The sequence below is a fragment of the Pseudorca crassidens genome, chromosome 4 (assembly GCF_039906515.1).
Source record: "Pseudorca crassidens isolate mPseCra1 chromosome 4, mPseCra1.hap1, whole genome shotgun sequence".
NCBI lineage: Eukaryota > Metazoa > Chordata > Mammalia > Artiodactyla > Delphinidae > Pseudorca > Pseudorca crassidens.
Window position 1 is genome coordinate 118,467,050 of NC_090299.1, and position 23,894 is coordinate 118,490,943.

A 23,894-nucleotide genomic window follows, 5' to 3' on the forward strand; every position below is an offset into this window, starting at 1 on the left:
AGATATATCAAATTCTTTCCCTCCAAAAAGTAAGTCAATACTCCTTTGCTGTAGGGCTAAGCACATGCTTCATTAACTTTGGGATAATCCAGCTCTGCTTCCTGTCCTCCAAATAATTAGCTAAAATGTCAGAACTAACTAACCTCTCCTTTTACCACAATAATGCTTACATTAACGTAGCTCTTTGATTTATAACTCATTTTCACATGCTATTTCATTTATCCTCAAAACTTTATAATTGAAGATTATTAATCCCACTTTAAAAGAAACCAACACTGCAGGCAGTGAAATATTTTTTGCAAAGTTCAACAATTGTAATCTGCATAAACAGGACTCAAATCCGGAACTTCTAACTTCTAAAACTCAGGTACTTTGGGACTCCACTGAGAAAACGATTGCTAACAATTTCAGTTCCCCCATGAAGTAGCCTGTGTCCTGATATCAATGCCTGTAAGACTCTTAAAAGCATCAAAGTGACTCTTATGCTTTCCACCTCAATACACTTGGCAAAGGACTATAGAAGCCTGCACTGAATGACCAGTCTTAGTGCCAATGGAAGACACATCCCCGGCTCCTTGGCTCTTTCAAGACAGAGGACTCAAAGCGCAGACTGACCTGGGGGCATGCCCAATGGAGTACATCTCTGAGAGGCAAACACATGGTGCAAAAGCTGGAGTTTTTTCATGGCAATCATAAATGTGCCTTTAATCACTGATCATGAACATCTACACTAGATGATGGGGGCAGAGAGAAGTATCAACCATAAACCCATGGAATTAAAACTCCAGTCCAGGGCCAAGTGGTGTGCTGATGGATTTTTAACAACCAGCTCTACCAGAGGAGAGGAAAGAAAGGCCCTGATTTATAGTTTGCCATTTCCTGTGGTGTAAGTACTCCCATTACGGCCAATTTCAATCTACCAAGCATCATTGAATATGGAGTTGAGAAGCAATGCTAACAATCAGCTCTACACACCACTCCCCAACCCCTATGCTTAGAGCACCCACTCTGGCCTTCCTCTGGTTGTGTAAATATTAGAGGCAGGCCTGATGGGAAAAACCTCTTTTCCTCCTATGGATTCTAAGAGGTTGGCTTTTCTATGAGCACAACTGGCTTCCTGGGCCATCCCTCCCTTCTCGTGGGTAGTGAAGAGCTGATTTATCTAATTGGGGCATTGGGGAGAAGAAACTCAGTGTGCTGGTCTTCTTCCCCTTCTCTCAGATCTGCCTGCCAGAAGACAGTGTGCTTTCTGCTTTGCCGTCGTGAGATAAAAGTCAGTGACCTTATGTCATAGTTTGCCCAGAACAGTCCTGGCGTTTCATCCTACTAGCTCCTCCTTTAACTCTCAAAAGTGTCTTGGTTTGGAATATAAATTAGGTCACCCGAGGTAAAAGGGACTGCCCCTGAAGAGCAAAGCCTGGAGAAAGGTTACCCATTTCTGGGCGCAGTCCTAGGAAACCCTTTGTTACCACAAAATTGAGCCACATTTTTATTACCATCTTCTTGACACTATTCTCTAGCGCTAATTATATTCCAAACCAAGGAAGTAACAACAGGCATTATTTGGGGAGATTTTTAAAACATTAACAAACTGAGTGCCCTGAAAATTGACTGGCAGTGGCTCCTGGACAAGAATGAAGTCCAGGGCTTCCCTGGTGGCGCAGTGGTTAAGAGTCCGCTTGCCGATGCAGGGGATGCGGGTTCATGCCCCGGTCCGGGAGGATCCCACATGCCGCGGAGCAGCTGGGTCCGTGAGCCATGTCCGCTGGGCCTGCGCGTCCGGAGCCTGTACTCCGCAACGGGAGAAGCCATGACAGTGAGAGGCCCGCATACCGCAAAAAAAGAAAAAAAGAAGTCCACACACATAGATACAAAGGAGACCAGGTTCTCTCAACAAGGACCCACAAGCTCCCAGATCTACATTAAGTAAACAAAAGATAAGAAGTTTTAGTGAGAACTTACCCATCAACAACACTGCTACATTAGAAGTTTAGAATTATATAGGGGTGACTTTCTAAGGTATAAGTCACAACCACAGATATGTAGGACACATCGTACTCTTTGTCATTGCCTAAGTGGATTTATGCTAGCTACCGTTAGAGGGACCTGCTGATCTCCAAATATCATTTTTCCCAACCTTAGCTGCCTTTTTGCCCTACAAATAAACTCCACTTTCTTCAGCCCCCCATCTGTGTAGCTACATAGATGAAGCTGTGGAACACCCAAGTGGCACTCAGAGTAAAATTACAAAGCTTTTAATATTTGTGAAGCACTTAAATTGTACTATTTCACAATGTATCCCTAAACTACCTTCTCATCTTAAATCAAAGACCACCTGACCATATATTTAGAGCAAACATGGAATTGATCATTTACTTTTTAAAGGTCACACCCAATTACAAAGAATCACAACTGACTCATACAGCTCAGTAGCAAAAACCCCAAATACCCCAATTAAAAAATGAACAACCTGACTAAACATTTTTCCCAAAAAGATATATGAATGGCCAACAGGTATATGAAAAGGTGCTCAACATCACTAATCATCAGGGAAGTGCAAATCAAAATCACAATGAGATATCACCTCATACCTGTTAGGATGTCTATCATCGTTTTAAAACTAATAAAAAATTTTCAGTAAAGTTGCAGCATACAAAAATCAGTTACAGGGACTTCCTCAGTGGTCCAGTGGTAAAGAATCTGCCTTCTAATGCAGGGGACTCAGGTTCGATCCCTGGTTGGGGAACTAAGATCCCACATGACAAGGGGCAACTAAGCCCATGCACCACAACTACTGAGCTCTCACGCCTCAATGAAAGAGCCTGTGTGCTGCAAACTACAGAGCCCACTCGCTCTGGAGCCCACACACCACAACTACAGAGCCCACACACCCTAGAGAGAGAAAACCCGCACACCACAACTAGAGAGACCTGTGTGCCGCAACAAAGAGCCCACGCACCGCAACAAAAAAGATCCTGCAGACTTCCCTGGTGGCGCAGTGGTTGAGAGTCCGCCTGCCGATGCAGGGGACACGGGTTCGTGCTCCAGTCCAGGAAGATCCCACATGCCGCGGAGCGGCTAGGCCCGTGAGCCATGGCCACTGAGCCTGCACGTCTGGAGCCTGTGCTCCGCAACGGGAGAGGCCACAACAGTGAGAGCCCCGCGTACCACAAAAAAAAAAAAAAAAGATCCCGCAATACTCAATGAAGATCCCACATGTTGCAAGCAAGACCCAACGCAGCCAAAAAAAGAAAAGAAAAGAAAAGAAATAATAAAAGAAAAGAAAAAAGAACAAGTTTATATTTTTAATGAACTACTATCATACACTAATAATGAACTATCATAAAGAGAATGCATTATGAGTAATGAACTATCATAAAGAGAAATAATGAACAACCATAAAGAGATAATGAACATTAACATATTCATACTCACATTATGAATAATGAACTATCATAAAGAGAAATAAGAAAAAAACCTTATTTACAATTGCATTAAAAAGAATAAAATACTTAGGTATAAATTTAACCGAGGATATGAAAGATCTGTATGCTGAAATCTATAAGATGTTGATGAAAGAAATCAAAGAAGACACAAACAAATGGAAAGATATACTATGCTCGTGGATTGAAAGAATTAATTTTTTTTAATATCCCTACCTACCCAAAGCGATCTACAGATTCAATGCAATCCCTATCAAAATTCCAATGTCATTTTTCAGAAAAAGGAAAAATAATCCTAAAATTTGTATGGAAGCACAAAAGACCCCAAATAGACAAAGCAATCTTGAGGCAGAAGAACAAAGCTGGAGGCATCACACTTACTGATTTCAAACTATATTACAGAGCTATAGTAATCATAACAGTATAGTACTGGCAAAAAAATAGACACATAGATCAATGGAACAGAATAGACAGCCCAGAAGTAAACCCATGCATATATGGTCAATTAACTTATGACAAAGGAGGCAAGACTATACAAAGGGCAAAGGATAATCTCTTCAATAAATGGTGTTGGGAAAACTGGACAACCACATGCAAGAGAATGAAACTGGACCACTACCTTACACCATACACTAAAATAAACTCAAAATGGATTAAAGACTTAAATTTAAGACCTGAAATTGTAAAACTCCTAAAGAAAACACAGAGGGTAATCTCCTCAACATGGGTCTAGGCAATGATTTTTTTGGACTTGACACCAAAAGCAAAGGCTACAAAAGCAAAAATGAACAAGTGGGACTGTATCAAACTAAAAAGCTTCTGCACAGCAAAGAAAACCATCAACAAAACGAAAAAATAACCTATGGAATGGGAAGAAATATTTGCAAATGACATATCTGATAAAGGGTTAATATTCAAAATATATAAAGGTCTCACACAACTCCAAGGCAAAAAAAAAAAAAAGACAATTCCATTTTAAGATGGGCAGAGGAACTGAATAGACATTTTCCAAAGAAGATACACAAATGGCCAACAGATACATAGAAGGATGCTCACTAATCATCAGGGAAATGCAAATGAAAACCACAATGAGATATCACCTCACACCTGTCAGAATGGCCATATCAAGAAGCCACAAATAACAAGTGTTGCTGAGGGTGTGGAGAAAAGGGAACCCTCTTGCACTGTTGGTGGGAATGTAAATTGATACAGCCACTATGGAGAACAGTATGGAGGTTCCTCAAAAAACTAAAAATAGAACTCGACCCAGCAATCCCACTTGTGAATGTATATACAAAGGAAATGAGAACAGAATATCAAAGAAATATCTGTATTCCCATGTTCATTGCAGCATTATTCACAATGGCGCCAAGATATGGAAACAAATTAAGTGTCCATCCACTGATGAATGGATAAATCAGATGTAAGATACACACACACACACACACACACACACACACACACATACTGGCGTAACGTTCGACCTTAAAAGAAAAAAATCAAAGGAAATCCTGCCATTTGCAACAACATGGATGGACCTGGAAGGCATTATGCTAAGTAAAATAAGTTAGACAGAGAAAGACAAAGTGAAACAAGCCAAACAGCATGATATCACTTATATGTGGAATCTTTTTTAAGAAAGGTCAAACTCATATAAACAAAGAGTAGAACAGTAGTTGCCAGGAGCTGGGGGAAGTAGGAGAGATGGGGAGAAATTGGTAAAAGAGTACAAACTTTCAGTTTCAAGTTCTAAGTACAGCATGGTGACTATAGTCAATAATACTGTATTATATAATTGAAATTTGCTAAGAAAGTAGTCCTCAGGCTTTCTCAGAAAGATAGCAAGGAAGAAAGGAAAGAGGGAGGGAGGAAGGGAGAGAGAAATAGAAAGAGAGGGAGGGAGAAAGGAAGGAAAGGAGGGAGGGAGGGAGAGAGGGAGGGAAGAAGAGGGGAAGGAGGGAGGGAGGAAGAAAGAAAGAAGAAATGGAGAAAGAAATTACTACTGGGTGTCCACACCCTTTTGCAATTAGAATTTTAAGTGAAATATTCCTTTCAAGCAAGTTAGCTGCCACCTATGCTTTTGAACTCCTCCCAATCAATGTCTGGAGAGTGTGGAGTAGCTGGACCTCAGGGTAACACACACAGAGACAGACACACTTATAGAAGGCACAGGGCAGAAAGTTGCACAAAAGAAATGTGGCTCTGTGTCCCAGATTATTGTAATCAATCATTAAAGGGGAGATTTATTCTATCCTGGCTCTGCCTAACTATGGTCAGCAGCAGCTGAGTTGTAAGTGCACCAGGAAACCAGACTTAAGTTCATGACCAAAGGCAGGGTGGGGAGGAATTCAGCAAGAACATTTCCAAACAATTCTGCTGATGCACTTGTTGGTTTGGTTACTTTCTTGCCAGGGCCACACATACACACCCATAGGCGGTGCCTCCAGATCATGAAATGAAGTGGAAATGTGCCAGTTGTTCAGTCAATATCAGCAAGACAAAAGGCCACCCATATAATTCACTGTCCAAAGATGATTTTTTTTTTTGCTTTAATAATTGATTTTGGTTTCTTGCTATAAACCACTAGTCACCTATCTAGCATATAGTCTCTTCTTTTTCCTTAATAACAGAATTTTGATTTTATTCCAAGCAGTGGTGTGTCCACCAAATGACTGCATTTACTAACATCTCCTGCAGTTAGGGATGGTTGAAGAACAGTAAGTGGGCCTTTAGAGAAAACTCCTTAAGACAGACAGCTGGAGTATGCCTTTTTGTCCTTCCTGCTTCCTGCATGGAACATGCATATGATGTCTCAAATCCTAGCAACTATCTTAGACCGTAAGATAACCTTGGGGATGGAAACCACATGCTATGGATGGTGGAGAAATAAGAGAAAGAGCCTGGGTCCTTGATGCCACTTTAGATGCCCCATCTAAAGCCTGGGGTATCTCTCTTCAGCCTTCCTTTATGAAAGAAAAAATAAAAGTCCATCTTGTTAAATTCCTATCTGCATTAACCAGCAACTGAATGAAATTTACAGCTAATATGCCAGCTCTACAAATCACCCAAGTTACCTGAAAACTGCTCAATATCCATTTCATTTTGGGATACAGAAAAAAAGCTTTAAAACTAACCATGATAGTTACGGTGATTTGATTCGCAAACCAAAAACTAGGTCACACAATAAGAACAGTTTGCATCTACTTATGGAAGAAGCAGATCATCAGCTCATTTGAAATCAGGGCTGTGCTAGAACACTCAGATCATATGATTCTACTTGAGTTACTAAGTTCAAGCACGTTGCAGTAATCCTGACCTGATTTTCCACTTCATCAGGAAAAAGATAAGTTTGGGTACTGGGTGATACACACTATTTTAACCAGGAGCTTCAGTTTAACACATAATCTCCAAAAGTAATTTCACAAAGGGTTCTGGGGCTCCTGAAACTCACATCCCCCCATAAACCTTGGTAATTTTATAGTAATTACACCTATGCTTCTCCCTCTGTACCCAGGGAGAAGCATTATTGGCACCTTATCCTATAGAACTCAGTTCTATACATTTAATATTTGCCATATCTAAGCCCTCTATATCTGTTTCCCCACAGAAGGATAATAATACTTACCTTTCCTCCAAGGTGTGTTGTGATGTTTAATTAATGTTTACAAAGTATGTAGTAAGCTGCAGGTGAAAGATGCTAATGAAGCATAAAGTAGTGTCATTAGTCTGACTCATCAGTTACCCTTATTAGGTATGCAAAATGAAAGTCATGTTGCTACAACTAAAATAGTTATAAATACATATTAGGTGAAATATAAGTCCCAGAGAAACTTAAATCTATATACCACATCTACAAAGCAAATACCTGAAGCTCATTATTAGAGCACTGTGCTTTTTTTCTCTAACACTTGAAACCCCTTAACTTTTAAGAATAGAAACTGATTAGGTTAGGGTAATGATGAAAATACGATATCTTTGGTAAAGATTTGAAGTTCTTTATACCTTAATATGAATATAAAGGTTCAGTCTGAAGTTATGTGAAACTCTATACAACTTGGAAAAACGTTTGATTCTTCTGCAATTGAAACTAGCAAGAATAATAACAAAAAAAAGAAACTAGCAAGAATACTCTGAATTTCACAGAAAATTTAAACAATAAAATGATAATCTTGAAAGTTTAGTACAACCGATGCTTCTTGAGTTCAAATGTGCACTATGTTGAGGTGCATGCTATTTTATATAGTCTCAACAATTTTCAACTAAATATACAACTATATATAATAAGTACATACTAAGATTTTACATATTTCCAAACCAAGGAATCATTTACACTATATACTCTGTTTTGGCATATAAAATTAAAATATTTTATTGTGTGACATGGGGCTCTTTTTCAAGCTCTATATCCTAATGCCCCCTTGCTGTGCAGCAGAAAGAGAATTAGGAAATAGGAAGAGCACAATGATAAGATGATAAGAAAGGTTAATTCTCCTACAGTTGTTTGGGGTAAATTCATACTATCCATCCATAGCTTACCCTGGGTGTACAGTTTCAAAGAGAACTAATAGTCTTAAGAGAGAAAACACCACACAAACACACACACACATGCGCATGTACACATATAGTACTGTGCAAAGAACGAACTCCATTTGGTTCCGAAAGACATTGCAACAGGATTCATCATTATATTGTGTCAGAGAATTAAATGACTGTCTTTCACTCAGAAGGTACATAGTTGAACTTTTCTTCCAACTTCCACAAAATTTGTTCAGTTTGGAAACTTATGATCTAGTTAGGTTTACATGGAAGGTAAAAAGACTCACATCTGGGGCTTCTCTGGCAGTCCAGTGGTTAAGACTCCATGCTCCCAATGCAGGGGGCACGGGTTGGATTCCTGATCTGGGAACTAAGATCCCACATGCTGCATGGCACATCCATTTCATCCCCCAAAAAGCACAAAGTTAATATTCTCCTGAGTTGAAAGTAAAAACTTTTTGGAGTCGCTTAACCCCTTATAAGAAAATTTTTTTTTAAGAGAGAAAGAAAGAGAGAGAGAGTAGGTAATTGCATTACAGGACAGGAACAACTTTTAAAGGTCAGAGGATTTGATGACATCTTAACCAGTCCAGATATAAAGTCACCCAAGTGTTAGAAATAATCTGAAATTATTTGCTTCTACCTCTTCGATTACTGCTTTTCTCATCTCCATTTCTTCTTTTCTTCCTTAAATGTGTTGTGACCCATATGTTTACAAGCTGGATGTCCCCAAAATAGTCACCACCCCCTTCTATGGCCACATATTTTTGCATATATTATGTGAATTAAAATGGAAAGAATCCCTATCCTGCATATGATGGAAAACCAGTATCTCCCATCTCATCCCTAATATCTTCATGAACTCTAAAGGAACGTAACATTATTCTGAGTCACTTCCTCAGATTTCTTGCTTCTGCTGAATTCTCAACTGTCACCTTTGTCTTTCCTTAAGTTTACTCCATATTGATACAACATAGAATACATCCCAAAACACTAATTTCCCCAAAACACTAATCCCATAAGATCTAATCACACTATAGCTGTGATCATACATCTTTACTGAAGTTTCAGTAACAACATGAGGTAAAAGAATGTACTATATCACAGCACAACATAACAAAAGATTTAAAATTGAATTCAGTATTCCTGCTATTCCAAGACAAATTGTCCCCATTTTAATGTGCTTGGAATTTTGATATATCTTACAATAAATCTGTAAAATTAAAGTATTGTCATATTTTCTCTTGAAAAAAATTATTAAATTGACAGTCTATTACATTATCCATAGTATCCTAAAATCAAAGGGATTTGATAAAAAAAAAAAAAGCACCTGTGTCCTTAAAAGTCCAAAGCCATACCCAGAATCAGAAACTTCTCACTGATCATCTCGTTTGGGATCCTCGCCCCTGTCCACTCCATCCCCTCCCATTTTTTCCTATCTCCCAAGTTTTCCCAAGTTCTTAGAGGTCTTCACCCTCTTCCTCCAGATTGCTCCTGTAAGCCTCACAAACGTTCTTGCTCACTTGTCTTTCTGTCTCCCCTAGACCACTTTTATGCTCTGAATTTTATTTTCCAGTACGATATGGCCCATCAAGGTGACTGACGAGAGGAAAAGTTTTCTTTTCTTTTCTTTTCTTTTTTCTTTTTTTTTTTTTTTTGCGTTACGTGGGCCTCTTACTGTTGTGGCCTCTCCCGTTGGGGAGCACAGACTCCGGACGCACAGGCTCAGCGGCCATGGCTCACAGGCCCAGCCGCTCCGCGGCATGTGGGATCTTCCCAGACCGGGGCACGAACTCGCGTTCTCTGCATTGGCAGGCGGACTCTCAACCACTGCGCCACCAGAGAGCCCGGAAAAGTTTTCTTTTTGAGAAATTTTCTTGATAGATTTTATTTTCCTCTTTGCTTTCCCTTTTTTTCAATTTTTAAAAATGTTTTAAATTGAGATATAATTGACATATAACATTGTATAAGTTTAAGGTATATAACATGTTGACTTGATAAATTTATATATTGCAAGATGATTACCACCACAGCATTAGCTAACACCTTTATCACATCAAGTAATTACCATTTCTTTCTTGTGAGAACATTTAAGATCTCAATAGCTTTTAAATGTACATGTCCTCCCACCACCCCATCAATTTTTCAAATTAACTTTCTTACTACATAGATTTCTTCCCGCACCTGTAATTAATATTCTTCTCTTTTTACATTCTTTCCCTTGGGATCCTTACCCAGTTGGATAGCAAATGGCTCCCACCTTTCAATCTTCAACTTTTATTTCTCTTTCATATTCTGGACTTACATCTCCATCCTGAAGGATATCTTCACCAAAACTTACCACATAGACCTCAAAGTCAGCACATAATCAAAGGAAAATAAGGAATCTTTTGTGAGGCTCTTATTCCATGTGGATCATCAATATGGACTACAGAGTAAAGTAACAAAGGTTTACTCTAGGAAGAAGACTGGGATCCAGGTGTCAAGGCCCCCAAGGATGTGAAGTGACTTTCTGCCAGTCAAAAGATCATGGTTTATCAGATGCCTCTGAAGTCTCAAAGCAGGGACTGCTGATAGAGGATTGTAGAACAGTAATTTAAAGGTGAGCATTGAAATCAACCTAGATGTCTACAACTTCAAAGTCATGATACACAAAATTAAAGGCATCATCTTCTGTTCCTGACTTTTCCATTTCTGTTAATGGAACTCTTTTTTTTTTTTTTTTTTTGCGGTACGTGGGCCTCTCACTGTTGTGGCCTCTCCCACTGCGGAGCACAGGCTCCGGACGCACAGCCTCAGTGGCCATGGCTCACGGGCTCAGCCGCTCTGCGGCATGTGGGATCTTCCCGGACCGGGGCACGAACCCGTGTCCCCTGCATCGGCAGGCGGACTCTCAACCACAGCACCACCAGGGAAGCCCTGTTAATGGAACTCTTATTTTTCTGGTCACACAATTTCAAAAAATTTAGCTTTGACTCTTCTGTCTTGATCTTAGCCTATATTCCTTCAATTGTCTAGTTCTTTCACTTCAGACTCTAAAATGTCCTTTCCCTTTGCTACCTCATAATCTTTCAATAAAATGCGCACCTAAAATTTCTCTCTTTCCTCAGATTTCTTTTTTCATTTAATCCAATTCTTCCCATCTACTGCTACCAGTAAACAGATTTTCATAAAGTACAATGCTTATGATACCACTTCCCTATAAAATCTTCGAAGGTTCTTGTACACACTCCATAGTAAACTCTCTGTTGCCAAATCCAAGGGTCGATTCTCAGTCTTTATTTTATTCAACCAGTCAAAACCATTTGACAATTAATCTCTAATTTGGATTTCTGCAATTGGTCTCCTGTTTCAATCCTTACTTAATAATTTATTTCATAAACAGCTATGGTGATACTTTAAAACATAAGTCAGATGATGTCACTATTCTAATAAAGTCCTCCAATGGCTTATTTCTATCTCACTTAGGGTGAAATTCAAAGCACTTACAATGGTCTGCAAGACCCTATATGATGTGGTTGGCTACTCACTACCTCTCTGCCTCATCATCTTACCACAACCCTCCATCTTTTTTTAACCCTAATTCTAGCCATACCTGTAGTCTTACTAAAGGACAACAAAATGGTCTCACCTCTGGGGCTTTGCGATAGCAGTTCCCTTGACCTGAGTGCCACATGCTCTCTCTGAATCACTCAAATGTCTATTCAAATATCACTTCTCTCTCCACTCTTTAACATTCCCACAGCCTACCCAGGCACTCCCTATTCTCCGTAACACTTAGCACCATTTGCAATATTATATTTGTGTAATATTCTATATTGTCTGTTTCTTCCCACTAGAATATAAGCTCCGTGACAGGAAGATCTTTGTTTCCTTTACAGCTGTAGTCCCTGAGACTAAAAGAGTACCTTGTACTTAGTAGATATTCAATAAATATATGCTGAATGAATGAATGAATCTGTCACAGAAAGACCCTTCCAACAGAAACCCCATGCTAGCACAGTGGAGCCCAACCTGTTGGCCAAGTACCTGGGAGGTATTGGAATAATGTAAAGGGGTCTGAGAATTCACATAAGTCCAATTATTCTCTGTAAACTAAACAAATTTCTGCTATGTATATATGTTAACTTAAAAACAATTGTTAAAAAGTATATTTTATCATCGTGTATTTTCTCAATCAAAGGCACTAACAATGCAGTCACTGTTACGTAAGGGCCTATTGATTTATTTCTTATTAACAGGAAATTTTCATACTCAAAAGCATTAGGAACCCTACTGTGCTGGCCAAATGAAACCCCTGTCTTTTCTCCAGGTTGTCCATTAACCTTCACACCTGTGCCTTTGTTCACATTTGTATCTTAACTAGAAAAACCTTTTCCTCTCTTCCTCCTCTTCCCACCCCACCCTTTAATTGCTTTGCCTTCCCAAATCTTTTTTTTTTTGCGGTACGCGGGCCTCTCACTGCCGGGGCCCCTCCCGCCGCGGAGCACAGGCCCCAGACGCGCAGGCCCAGCGGCCATGGCTCACGGCCTAGCCGCTCCGCGGCACGCAGGAACCTCCCCGAGCGGGGCACGAACCTGCTCCTCCCGCATCGGCAGGCGGACTCCCAACCACTGTGCCACCAGGGAAGTCCCCAAATCTTAAATCGTCATCATTTACTTCTGAATGAGCATGTTCCTCAGTGAGAGCTGGCAATGAGACCCATGATGACTGCCTGTGGTGAGGGATGGGTCGAAGGAAGTGCTAGTTTGTCTAGAGTCCCCCCTGATTAAATGTCCCAAACAGAGCCTTCCCACCAGTAAAGCCCATCCACTCAGCGTTCCCCCATGACACAACATGCTAATTCTTGACCCTGCACTATTTTTTCATACCAACCAAAGTTCTCTGCCCACTGCTCTCTGCCAAATATCTCCTACCACATCCTCATTTTGATTCAACCGTCACATATTTCTGTAAGCTTTCCTGGTTAACCAACACCACGTTCTCCTCATTCCTCTATGGTCTTCAACAATGAACAATTTTCAAGTGATTTTCTACTCTGGTAACTTCTTTTGTAACAGTTTCCTTTTTATCATTTGTTCTCTTAAATGTGAATTCCTGCCTGAGATATAAGTGCCTCATAAATTTCTTTTCTTTCATAGGTCTCTTCCCATTACACCATAGTGCCTAGTACTATACTAGATACAGAAGAGATATTGAAAACTATGCTGTGAACCCACTGTTCCACTAAAAGTTTTTCTATAACAAACATGGGCAAAGTTTTTAAGTATCAACAGACTGAAAGAAAAAAATATAATGTATGTATGTGTGTTTGTTTGCACACACGGTTTAGACACCTGCATATAAATTGTAAGGTCCAAGGGGATATGGTTGAGGACCTGACCACACTTGCTACAATATACATAAAAATATGAGAATCTGTATGCAAGAGAATATATAACAAATATATATCAGGAAAAGATTGATAATTTAGATTGATAAATAAAAACTTATGCATTATAAATAATATCACTGGCAATGTTTTTAAAAGGAGCACAATGAAATATTAACCATAAAAAAAGAATGAAATCTTTCCATTTGCAACAATATTGGATGGAGCTAGAGGGTACTATGCTAAGTGAAAAAAGTCAGACAGAAAAAGACAAAAACCAAGGCTTACCTGGTGGCACAGTGGTTAAGAATCCGCCTGCCAATGCAGGGGACACGGGTTCGAGACCTGTTCTGGGAAGATCCCACGGGCCGCAGAGCAACTAAGCCCATGTGCCCACGTGCCTAGAGCCCGTGCTCCGCAACAAAGAGAAGCCACCACAATGAGAAGCCCGCACACCAAAATGAGAAGCCCGCATACCACAATGAAGAGTAGCCCCCTCTTGCTGCAACTAAAAGAAAGCCCATGTGCAGCAACAAGGACCCAATGCAGCCATAAATAAATTTATTAAAAAAAAGAAAAAGAGAAAAATCATATGTTTAATTTATATGTGGAATCTAAAAAACAAAACAAATAAACAAACAAAACAAAACAGAAACATACATACAGAGAGCAAACTGGTGGTTGCCAGAGGGAAGGGGGGCTGGGGGAATGGACAAAATAGGTGAAGGGGATTTAAGGGTACAAACTTCCAGTCATAAAATAAATAAGTCATGGGGATGTAATACACAGCATAGAGAATATAGCTGATAATACTGTAATAACTTTCTATGGTGACAGATGGTAACTAGACTCATAGTGGTGATCATTTCATAATGTAAGTGTTGAGCCACTATGTTGCACACCTGAAACTAATGTAATATTGTATGTCAACTATAATAAAAAATAAAGTAAAATAAAATAAAGTAAAAGGAGCAATAATCCAGAAAGAATATTTTCCATATATATAAAAAATTATTATCCTTAATATACCAAGAATTCCTACATATCCAATAATAAACAAAACAACCCAATAAAAATGGGTAAAGGATAGAAGCACAGAAAGAATAAGAGGCAGTTCCCAAAAGAAAAGATAAAATGGTCAATAAGCATAAAAGGATGAACAAGCAGAAAATGAAAGTAAAAACAATAATAAAATACCAGTTCTTAGCTATCAGAATGACCAAAAAAATAAAGAGTTTGATTATATCAAGTGTTGGCAGACATGCAGACAAGGAAATGTGGAAAAACAGCCCATTCATTACATTGGCCCCTTCAGAGGGCAATAATTAGTGTGTATCAAACCAAAAATACACATACCCCATGGCCCAATAATCCCACTTCTCAGTATCTCCTCTAGACAAATACCCATGTGCATAAGAATCTTTATAAGCATTGCTTATAACTCTGCAAACAAGCCTAAAAAGGAGACAGGCTAAGTATTATGAAATATTATGTCGCTATTAAAAAGAATAAACTAGATATGTATGTAATATCACAGGTAAATCCCCCAAGATGTGTTGCATCTTGGGGTAAAAGGCAACTGCATACAGTGGTACTACAGTATTTTACCATTTTTGTAAAACACACTCATACATACATATGCCCCTATTCAAGTTCACAAGAAGTACCAAACAACTTCTATGTGTGCATTCACATACATATCACAGTTTAAATAACATCCACAAACCTACAACTGTGGTTACTGGTGAAAGGAAGAGAGGATTATGGCTGAGGTGCCAGTCAAAGGAAAATTTATCCATTTCTGTCAAGTTTTAATTTGGGGAGAGAAGCATTATCCATGAACTATTTGTGTAGCATTATCCATATACTATTTGTGTACTTTACTAAATGTAAGATAACCAAAGTGTTTGCTGATGGCATGCAAATAAAAGAGTCATCCCTTAAGCAGGTGCCAAGACTGATGGGTTTGCACTTCCCAAGGAGCCCAGCCAGTACTGATTACCTGGTAGGCTCAAGTACATGCTTGTTAAAATGGGTGAATGAATGGGGATGAAACAGGAGGTTGGAGCCAGATCATGAAGATCCTTAATTTCTGAGTTCAAGAGCTTATAATTTGTTTGAGATAACAGATAAATTAAATGAGATAATACATTTAACACAGTTTCTGTTGATACATTTTAGCTTTTATGATTAACATCACATTTCAGTTCTATGCTGTTTCATGACCAGAAGATGGAGCTCCAAGCATTTAAACCTTTTTTTTCTTCTTCTTCTTTCTTTTTTCTCTTTTCTCTTGTTTTGTTGGAGTCTTCATAGAGGTTGTGGTTTTGTTTCTTTAATTCTGGTTCCCATTTAAACCCTTCCATTTGCATTTAGTTCTCAGATTATCAAAATCCAATTGCTGACAGAGAGCCGATGGGAGGAGTAACCTATAGGGGAAGTTCACCCTTTAGTTTGATTTTCCTACCTCTGGGGACTTCTTTGTTTCAGGCACTAGTTCATACATTTTTTTATCCAACTGTTCCCATTTGGAACTCCTCAAAATGGAAAAGCCCACTCTAAACAGGTGCTGACATCCCATGCTGTTCTCATGGGACAGAAAATTCCAATCCTGCTACACAAAGACTTTGTCACTGTGTGCAGCCAGGAACTTGTGCATTGAGGGAAGAGAACCTGGCAGGGCTGGAATAGATACTTGGGACTGTTCTCCAGGTTCTATGTTTTTCTAACATAATTCCACAGAATTCTTCCTTGAGACCTCTAAAGACTCATGGGAAATAATGAATTTTCTAAATTTCCATAATATCTACTCTATTACCATTATTTTGATGTTAGCTGTATCTCTAGCTATTTATTGAAGATTCATTCATTTGTTCACTCTTTTTTTTTCAATAAATATGTATTGATCACCACTGCAAAATTGCAGAAGGGTGGGCTTCCCTGGTGGCGCAGTGGTTGAGAGTCCGCCTGCCGATGCAGGGGACACAGGTTCGTGCCCCAGTCCGGGAAGATCCCACATGCCGCGGAGCAGCTGGGCCTGTGAGCCATGGCCACTGAGCCTGCACGTCCGGAGCCTGTGCTCCGCAACGGAAGAGGCCACAACAGTGAGAGGCCCGCGTACCTCAAAAAAAAAAAAAATTGCAGAAGGGTTATGGTAGGACACACATGCACATGCACACACACCCCCTACTCTAAGTCCTCAGTGTATTTATCCAAGAATACACAATCTAAGAAAGCCAGGAGAGACTCAAGCAGGAGCAGCATCACCTATTAAGATTTTTCCTTGCCTTTTGTTCCTTACCCTGAGGGCAAAACTGTCAGGGACTCTGGTAAGGTTCTGCAAGAAAAATTTCTTGCTTCACGAATTGCCCTGTTATACTCAGGCTTACATAGCTATTTTGAAAACAAAACAAAACAAAAAACTAACAATATACACAGCATGGTTTAATGGAATGTTTATATACGTTTGGTTGCTCTGTTTCTTGATCTAAATTCAGCATGAGAGATACATGTCTTCCGCTGGTCCACAACCAGGTATACTACAATAAAATCTTTCTACCCACTGCTTCCCAGAATCCTTCTTGAAAGGCTCTTGTGTCTGTACCTACCAAACTTCTCCCTGGTTCTAAACCAGTATTTCTAAATATCTTCTGGTCATTTTCAATTGTAAATTCAAAAAGGTTTAAATTGAACTTATTTTCTTTCTCAGTCCTTTTCCTCTCCCCATAAAAACCTGGTCTCCTTTCAGCTTTCTGGAGATCACTTTTCTGCATTCATCAACTTAGTAGTCTAAATTTAAAACCTTGCAGAAATCACTTTGGATTTCATTTCTCCCTCACCTCCCACATGCAGTCAGCAAGTCCTGCCCGTTCTACTTCCACAGTGTGCCCCAAATCCAGTCCTTGCATATATCCATTGTCTGCAACCTTCTCTCCCACAATAATTTCAGTAGTCCCCTAGCTATCTCTACTCTGTTTCTACTCAATCTATTCAGGAGATATGTATAATTTTTACACATATACACACTCTTTTTTTTCATATTCTTTTCCATTATGGTTTATCCCAGGAGATTGGATATAGTTCCCTGTGCTATACAGTAGGACCTTGTTGTTTATCCATTCCAAATATAACAGTTTGCATCTGCTAACCCCAAACTTCCAGTCTATCGCTTTCCCTCCTCCCCTCCCTGTTCCCCTTTGGCAACCACAAGTCTATTCTCTATGTCTGCGAGTCTGTTTCTAAAAAGGCTATATTAACACCATACCAGAGGTACCAGATAAATACAGGTACCTCTGTATTTTTATTTGCTAAATCTAGTAGCCCTGTACCATACTCACCTTTCTAAACACATTTCTGGTCATGTAATTCTCCTATTTAAACTCTCCCCCCTTTCTATTACTGAATTAGTTATTTTAGTTTTTGGTTTTTGTTGTTGTTTTAGTTTCCTATCCATTACTGAATTAAAGCAAAACTCCTTAGCCCATCACTCTACAAATATTTTATTAATCACCCACAATGCACAAGACACTCTGATTTGTGTTGTAAAGTACGCAAAATAAATAATTTACAGTCTCTGTCCTTAAGGAGCTTACACGCTAAAGAATGATCATTGACATGAAGAAAAAGCAAACATAGAGTGGTTAAATCCAATTTAGTTTGAGGGATGAGAGTTGAGGAGGTTTCCAGGTTTATAATCTTGTTACCTAGATCTTAATTTGGCCTTAGGCCAATGAAAGTTTTTTTTAACCCCACCCACACCCTAGTTCTAAAAACCAGTCACTAAAACAAGTCAACTTCTTGACATTCTCCCTTGGCCTGTGACAAAGCCAGTCCTGGCTAATGAAGCTTTTCCCCACCATATAAAGCAGAAGAAAGCAAGCTCTCTTTACTGAGTTCCATAGCTGAGAAAACCAAGTATAGAGGTTTCATGACTTAGAATCCTGAATGATTAGAGGAGGCAAAAATGGAAGGAACAATTAGCATTCCTTCTGAAGCTAAATAAGACTTAAAACCTTTGATGAATAAAGCGATTTCATTTGAGTAAGCAAAATATAGACAGTGATATAGGAATAAGCAAATCAATAAGACATAATTAATATAGGAATAGCTGTTTCAAAGATTCAAAATTAAAAAGCAAAAACTTGAGGATATTCTAAACATCTGTTTCTGGAGAATTTCAAACACTGAGATCCACTGGGTCACAAAGAAATAGTGAGGACAAGATGATGCTGTCTGGCAACAGCTTCCAAAAAATAACCCTAGAATGTGGAAATGTATCTAGCCCATATATTTCTTATATATGTTTATCAGTGCTATAGAATCGATATAGAGTTATATGACTATTTTTGGAAACTTTAGTATAAAGCAATTCTGTGATATTTTAAGAAAGAAACATAAGAACTACAAGAGTGGGGGAGAGGAAAGGGGAAAAAAACTTATCTTCTACTTTTACCTTTTTATATCTTTTGAATTCTGTAACATGGGCATATATAATTATTCAAAAAACATTAAACAAAAACTTTTTGTTTATTAAAGAATATCAGCTTATTATGGATATATAATGGTTTTAGTTTTCCAATAAATTTCCCAAACACACACCATTTTGCTGCTGAACAGCAGCTCCCCAAATACATCTTGCCTATTTATGTGCTTTTCAAAAAAATCTGGTTACTACAACAATCTCATTCAGCTATTTCAGATTCAGTTCTGTTCACTTAAACACTTCAACTGTATTTTCTATCAAAACTCTACTTGTCCCATGACCCAGAAGAGTTCAGACTTTCAGTTTTGGACTAAAAGCTGAGGGAGTTTGGTGGGGCAGAGAAGAGATGGGCTTCAGGTAGTACAGGGACAATGAGCTCTGGCTCTTTGTCACCCCCACCCCCTCCTTTTTCTAGGTGTGAGCTCCTTTGGAATTGGGTCAGGGAGGAAGCAGGAGCATCTCCTCTTGTGACTGAGCAAACTCTCATCCCTCTCCTCGGTTGACTCTAACTACTAGCCTGGACTATCTTCTATGGGCTCAGGGAGGACCAGTGGTGGCTCCAAGATTCCCCTCTGCAGAGAGATTTGGTTACCTCCTTTAGCAGACACTGCCCTGGTGGCCTTCCCCCATATATGGGTCCCTCTTTGCCCCCACACTGCATCAATCTTGGGGCATCTGTGGCTTCCAGTCTCATATACTTCTCAGAGCCAGTTCTCAGGTCTGCAGGCATGTAAGGACTTCCTCATCTCCACTTGGAAGACAGAGACCACCTCTCCACCTGGATTTTGTTCCACTCATGCCATTTCCACTCAGCTCTCTTTCCCCACATTCCCATAGCACACGAGGTGCATCAGCAAGTCTGCTACTTAAGAAGGTCATACAGCCAGGGAACAAAATGTCTGTTTACTTTTCTTCTCAAGTGATTTACTTGAGCTCCCCTCCCTCACACACTTGACTTGAGAGAAGGAATGACTCTGTACTTCTACTCCCTAAAAGGCTGTCTTCCTCTCTCCCAAAGTCCCCTGGGAGTCACAGGTGGTTGAGCCCATTCTCTAACTGTGGGCCTCTCAGTGAGTTCTACAGAAGGGTGGCTGACCCCAACTGCTAGTGACTCTATAAATTTAGGATATGGACCACATTGTGCCTTCTGTCTTCAGTTTGGGTCTTAACAGTAGTTATGCCGCACAAAAGAAAGCTCCTACTTGACATCCTATAATACTTGTCAATGGTTTCCATCATGCATATTTGGTTCAGACACCACCACAATTTCAAATCTAAATGATTAGAATGTTTTTTTAATTTTATTTTATTTTATTTTATTTTTGCGGTACACGGGCCTCTCACTGTTGTGGCCTCTCCCATTGCAGAGCACAGGCTCCAGACGCTCAGGCTCAGCGGCCATGGCTCATGGGCCCAGCCACTCCACGGCATGTGGGATCTTCCCGGACCGGAGCACAAACCCATGTCCCCTGCATCGGCAGGCGGACTCTCAACCACTGCGCCACCAGGGAAGCTCCGAGAATGTTTTTGATAATAACATTTCTCAAACCTAGCTCACATCAAACTACCAAGAAGGCCTTTTTTTTTTTTTTTAATACAGATATCCATTCTAGATCCACTTGATCAGAATGTCCAGGGCTATGGTCAGGGAATCTGCAATTGATTCAAATACAAGCAGCCCGATGTTTAGAAACTTCTGGGTGAGAACTCAAAAAAAAAAGAGGGAAAGAGATTTAGACAAAAGGTCAAAAAACGATTTGGGTTAATTTATAAGCCCCATGGACAGAAACCATATCTACCTGATTCATTTTTGTAGCTCCAACACTTAGAGCAGTACCAGCACATACCAGACTTTCAGTAAATATTTGTTGCATGAATGAACGGATGAGTGGAACATTTCCATTTTATGGGAAAAACAACTATCAATCTCACCAATGTGTACCACAACACCCAGTGGGAAACCAAGAATCTAGCAAAAGTATATGTATTTTTTTTTTCTGTAGTGATCATAATAGAAATAAAGAGATCTTTTTTGAACTTGGATGTAGCTAAACTACGTGAGATGAGAAATGCTACTTAGGCTGATGGGCCACTTGGGGTGAGACTTCTCAGGGCTGCCTCACCACCATGGAAAGATCTCAGCCATGCAGGATCCGGAACTGACCAGGAGGGAGGAAATCAGAACAAAGGGAGGGAGTTGGAAGAGCTCCATAACTGCCAAGATAACAATTGGTGCATCCTTTTCCACCATGACAAAATGAATATGTAATGTAACCTGCCAACATGATCAAACCATTTAAATTAAAGAGAGCTGGGGCTTCGCTGGTGTCGCAGTGCTTGATAGTCCACCTGCCGATGCAGGGGACACGGGCTCATGCACCGGTCCAGGAGGATCCCACATGCCGCGGAGCGGCTAGGCCCGTGAGCCATGGCCGCTGAGCCTGCGCGTCCGGAGCCTGTGCTCCACAACGGGAGAGGCCACGACAGGCAGAGGCCCGTGTACCACAAAAAATAAAAAACAGTGCTGGACTGGGGGCCTGCTGAGCTCCCAGGCCACTCCCCCGCCCTCCAAAACCCACTCCAGGCCACGTGGGTCCGTGGGCGCACAGGAGAGAGGCTGCGGAGATTAGGAGAGGCAGGGTGGAGGGGCCCTGTGCGAGGAGCGGGAGAGGAGGGGAGGGTGATTGCCCCACTCACTCGGGCACAGGGAGTCTGCTGAGCTCCCAAGCAGGTCCCCTGCCCTACAAGGCCCCCCCTTACCCCCCGCTCCACCCAACCGGCCGCATTCGTCCTGGGGGTATAGGAGGGAGGCTGAGGAGATCAGGAGAGGCAGGTGGGAGGGGCCCTCCTAGACCCCAGACCTGAGGAGCAGGAAAGGAGAGGAGGGTGTTTGCCCTGTCCACTCAAGCCCAGGAAGCCTCCTAGGCTCCCAGGTGAGGTGCCCTGCCCTCTGAGACCAGGGTGGGGGCACGCCTGGCCCCTTCTGTTCCTTGAGCCTAAGCCCCACTCCCCACAGCCCCCAGGGCCTTTTCCAGCCCTGTGGGTCCTGAGCATTGGCCCCGCCCACCGCCCAAACCTCGCCCCTGCTTAGGCCCTGCTCTCCACAGCCAAGGCCTTCCCCACCCTTTTCCTTTTTTCCTTTTTCCCTTCTCCTCTTTCTTATTATTGTGGTACTGGTGTATCTTCTGGTTGTTGATTCATCTATATTTTTATTTTTACATTCTTTCTAACATATCTGTTAGTTTCCTAGTCTAATTTTATTTTTTACTTTGTTATTTTTCTCTCTCTCTTTTTTTTTTTTTTTTGCCACCCCACATGGCTTGCAGGATCTTGATTCAGGAGCCCAGGGTCAAGGGGGAAGCTCCTGCAGTGGGAGCTCTGAGTCCGAGCCACTGGACTAACAGAGAACCTCAGACCCCAGGGAATATTCACTGGAGTGAGGTGTCACAGAGTTCCGCATCTCAGCACCAAGACCCAGCTCTACCCAATAGCCTACAAATTCCAGTGTTGGAAGCCTCAGGCCAGACAACCAGTAAAACAAGAACACAATCCCACTCATAAAAAAAAAAAAAAAAATGAGACAGCAAAAAATATGTCACAGATGAAGGAGCAAGGTAAAAACCTACAGGACCAAATCAATGAGAGGAAATAGTCAATCTACCCGAAAAAGAATTCAGAGTAATGATAGTAAAGATGATCCAGAATCTCAGAAATAGAATGGAAGCACAGATTGAGAAAATACAAGAAATGTTTAACAAAGGTCTAGAAGAATTAAAGAACAAACAAACAGAGATGAACAACACAATAACTGAAATGAAAAATACAACAGAAGAAATCAAAAACAGAATAACGGAGGCAGAAGAATGAATAAGTAAGCTGGAAGACAAAATGGTGGAAATAACTGCCAAGGAGCAGAATAAAGAAAAAAGAATGAAAAGAATTGAAGACAATCTCCAAGACTCCTGGGACAACACTAAACGCACCAACATTCGAACTATAGGGGTCCCAGAAGAAGAAGAAAAAAAGATAGGGTCTGAGAAGAAATTTGAAGAGAATATAATGGAAAACTTCCCTAACATGGGAAAGGAAATAGTCACCCAAGTCCAGGAAGCACAGAGAGTCCCATACAGGATAAACCCTAGGAAAAACACACCAAGACACATATTAATCAAACTAAAAAAAATTAAATTCAAAGAAAAAATATTAAAAGCAGTAAGAGAAAAACAAAAAATAACATACAAAGAAATCCCCATAAGGTTATCAGCTGATTTTTCAGTGGAAACTCTGCAGGCCAGAAGGGAGTGGCAGGATATACTTCAAGTGATGAAAGAGAAAAATCTACAACCAAGATTACTCTTCCCAGCAATGATCTCACTCACATTTGATGGAGAAGTCAAAAGCTTTTCAGACAAGCAAAAGCTAAGAGAATTCAGCACCACCAAACCAGCTTTACAACAAATGCTAAAGAAACTTCTCTAAGAGGGAAACACAAGAGAAGAAAAAGACCCTCAAAAACAAACCCAAAACAATTAAGAAAATGGTAATAGGAACATACATATCCATAATAACCTTGAATATAAATCGATTAAATGCCCCAACCAAAAGATGCAGACTGGCTGAATGGATACAAAAACAAGACCCTTATATAGCCTGTCTAAAAGAGACCCACTTCAGACCTAGGGACACATACAGACTGAAAGTGAAGGGATGGAAAAAGATATTCCATGCAAATGGAAATCAAAAGAAAGCTGGAGTAGCAATATTCATATCAGATAAAACAGACTTTACAATAAAGACTGTTACAAGAGATAAGGAGGGACACTACATAATGATCAAAGGATCAATCCAAGAAGAAGATATAACAATTATAAATGTTTATGCACCCAACATAGGAGCATCCCAATACATAAGTCAAATGCTAACAACAATGAAAGGAGAAGTCGACAGTAACACAATAATAGTAGGGGACTTTAGCACCCCAATTACACCAATGGACAGACCATCCAAACAGAAAATAAATAAGGAAACACAAGCTTTAAATGACACAATAGACCAGCTAGAT

General features: G+C 40.3%; 1 protein-coding gene and 1 long non-coding RNA gene across 3 annotated transcripts in view; one reads left to right on the plus strand and one right to left on the minus strand.

Moving 5' to 3' along the window:
• The window catches only part of MAPK10 (mitogen-activated protein kinase 10), a 623,441-nt gene that overhangs the window by 529,284 nt on the left and 70,263 nt on the right, over positions 1–23,894 (minus strand). The window lies entirely within an intron of this gene.
• Positions 10,444–13,238, plus strand: LOC137223235 (uncharacterized). Its single transcript, XR_010942760.1, has 2 exons — positions 10,444–10,581; positions 13,121–13,238. It is a non-coding gene; the product is annotated as an uncharacterized lncRNA (long non-coding RNA).